A 3,687-nucleotide genomic window follows, 5' to 3' on the forward strand; every position below is an offset into this window, starting at 1 on the left:
TGAAGGTGTGCTGTTATTGTTTTGAAATTCTATTGATGCTACTTTTCACAATCATTTCATCAGGACCAATAGCTTTATTTCATTTCCGGGTAATCTGCTGTATTCATTAAGTGATCAATTGATTGATCTATCAAATATAAGAAAATTAACAAAGATGCCCATCAAAAATTAAAGCTCAATTTGCATCTTGTTTTATCCGACAGCCCAAAACCATAAAATATTAGGTTTATTTTAAATTAACACAAAGAAAAGCAGGTTATCCGTAAGGCTAGAACCAGAGAATAATTTGAGCTTATGCTTAAGTATTAGGCCTACTGAAACTATATGAAAAAATGAATAAAACTATTATAAATAGCTGATGAATAATTATCTGGTCGACTAACCAGTTTATCAACTCGTTTGGGTTGTGCAGTTGATCTACTACCTTTTTTATTGTTCTATCTTTAAACTCTTTGTCCCATATTTTATAGAATGATATGTTATTTTTCTTGATGTCCTCCTAGTTTTTTTATTTTATCTAGTTTTGAAGTTAATTTAATATAATTTTTTACAATTAAAAACGAAACAATTGCCTAAACTTTCATTTTAAACCTGAACTCATCAGAAGTACTCAGACCTTTCAAGTGGAATATATTAATACCAAAGTGTAAAAAATGATCTGTTAGAAGTAAAAGTCTTGCCTTCAAAATTCTATGTACGTGAGAAAACAAAAGTAAGCAACAAAACAAACTTGGGAGATAGTAAAAGTAGGCTATTTGTTGTTCAGAATGGAAAATATGTATTGGATTATAATTATAAACACATTGATGTTCATTACCTAAATGTTTCAGCTGGGAAATGGTGGGACCAATAACTTCAGATTGTGATTCCTAACTAATGTTTAAATGACTCTTATCATAGACTCGCGCTCTTTTTCGATGTTGCAAAAAAAGGTAGCATCCAGTCCATCAATTTGACTATAATTCAAGTTATTTAAAATGTTTTTAAAGTTGAACTGAATTAATGTGCCTGTTTGTAGATTTGCTGTATACTTATTATTTGACTATGTAAGTACTGTGTTATGTTGTTGCATGTAAATACTGTTATGGGGTTTCTACTGATTGTTCTACCTGCCCTCAGTAAAGATGGATGTTGTCTAATAACTATATGTCATCAATCATCTCTTTCTTTGAGTTAGTTATTTTTTGTGCATAGTCCTTGTTTGAATAGACAAATAATAATACTGAATTAACAATCAATTTCCAACACATGTTGTACACTTTGTTTTAACACAATCATTCGTAAGAAGATGGTTAATATGTTCAAATACCAAATGTTTACAGCTCTATCTCTCACCTGTGTTGCTGACGCCCCGCCACACCTGTCGTCCCCCGTCGAGCCAAAGAAAGGACTACTGTGAATGAACATGCTGCACATGCGCAGTAGGCCCAACGAAAACTTCCTGCAAAATAGTGCTCCCTAACAACAGACAAAGCTTGTGGATTCAGTGGAAGTCGCTTGATTAAAAGCGTTTCTTGTGCACTCCTTCAATGGTAAGACTGGATTTAATTATTTTTACCCACTCTAATGGCTGCTGCGGGTTCCGACTAAGTACTGGAGCGGAAAACTTTCATGCCCGGGCAAAACTAAGTCACTTACAGCCAGCGTAGTCATTTAACTTCCTTTAACCCGAGACAAGTAAGCTAGTATACATGGAAAATCTTCAGAGAGTGACACTTTTTGTTAATATAATTGACGTTAAAGCGCGTTAATGTATTGACTCTGTTTGCTAACGCTAGCAAGCTAACGTTTCTGCTGGAAAGCCTGCACGGTGGCGTCTAAATGCTGCAATGCTAAGCTTAATTAATGCCTGGGATAATAACTCATAGTAGCAGATGGCGTTAGTTGTCTTTATCTAACTTCATGTGTTGATTGGGACAATTATGTTCATTCCTATCTGCGTTTAAATTAAATATAAATTAGCTACTCTCCCAGGAATTAGCCTGATGTCAGACTTCACCTTCACAGCAAACTGTCCTCGACTAGGTTATTTGCTGGATTCAGCTAACGGAACGGTTCTCGGCTAACATTTGCAGATGACATGGAGAGGGACTTTGAGTCGATGTTTTGCCTGGATGTCTGCCAAACGGTGTGAAGGCTGTCTGTGCAGGACAAACAGTACTGCATACATGGGTGTTAGATCAAACAGAGGTGTTGGCACTGAGGTGTCGAGAGTATTTGTCTTCATAAGAGATGTATTTGCTGCAACCAATGTGAAATAATTTGAATCCAACCAGAAAGTGATCAGAACCGCCCTTTACACAGACAAGGAAGGACTTCTTTTTATGGCATTGCTCAAAATGCAATTACAAAACAAATAGAAATAACATCAAGGACAAGGACAACAGAGATGGACAAATGGTGAAGAATAGAGAGCAGGAACAACTGGTGCAAAGACATTGATGCTGAAGGGACTTTATGATTGATGTCTGGAAAGTAACTGTTCTTGTGCCCAGTTGATTTGGCTTACAGAGTTCTGTAATGTAACCAGAGGGGAGAGGTTATGTCCAGGGTTAGAGGGTCTACACTACAGTGATGGAGACATCCAGATCCTGACTCGACAAGTACCAAACCAGGCTGCCAGCAATATTGTTTGGAACCTCACTTACAACAGTCCTTTAGGATATATAGACTCTGTAACTTAACAACAATAGTTCTGCGGAAGACCTTAAAGTAAAAAAATGTATAGGTCACAAATAGGGGTGGGCGATATGACGATATATATCGTCGTGACGATATTAGGTCTCCACGATATGCTTTTTCAGATATATCGTCCTATCGTGATAAAAAAAAAAAAAATTGGAAAAAAAAAATAGCGGGAGGGGAAGAGGCTCTCCGTGCGCGGCGCAGGGGGCTATGACAGTGGACGGAGAGCCTCTTCCCCTCCCGCTCCCCCAGCCTCACCTCTACTGATTTTAATTTCACCATATATCAAGCCCGATCGATTTCACAATGTCAGAGCACCTCTGCTTTCGTTCAGTCCGAGTTGTTTGACACGCTCCCAAAGTCCCCGCCCCCTTTCTTTGCAGCGAGCAACCATAGGGCAGGCATTTCATAATGGGGCTCCTTATGAAAAGACTAGCAAACGGTGGAAAGACATAACTGACGCTGTGGCGTTTTATGTTTTTCCCTTCAGTTATGCTAAAGTCTTTTATTACACTTCAAGTCTACTCTAAAGTTTACATTTTAATTATTTGGCACTGACTTTTCCTCATTGATGTTTTACTTAGTTATGTTTTACCCTCCTTTTCATGTTTATTGATGTTCACTGCTCACTTGTTCATTCAGGGTTTCATTTCTGAAATAAAACCAGCTTGAAATGCTATTTTGGTCTGTTACTCCTTTTTGTTTTAGTTTCCGTTACCTTGTAGGTGCTTGTACTGTTAAGTAACTTGAAAAATAACCATAATAACCGACATGAAAAAATATCGTGATATATATCGTCTATCGTGATACTGCCTGAAAATATCGTGATAACATATTTTTCAATATCGCCCACCCCTAGTCACAAATACCTTTTCTGGAAGAAACAATGACTGTAAATTCTCTCGAAGGTTATGAGAAAAGTACGACAACTATGTTATTGTATTTAAAGGAACTCTGGGTACAAGTGATCAGTTTGTAGTCCTAAATCAACAATTCCTTAAT

The sequence above is a fragment of the Pseudochaenichthys georgianus genome, chromosome 11, assembly GCF_902827115.2.
Source record: "Pseudochaenichthys georgianus chromosome 11, fPseGeo1.2, whole genome shotgun sequence".
Classification (NCBI taxonomy): domain Eukaryota; kingdom Metazoa; phylum Chordata; class Actinopteri; order Perciformes; family Channichthyidae; genus Pseudochaenichthys; species Pseudochaenichthys georgianus.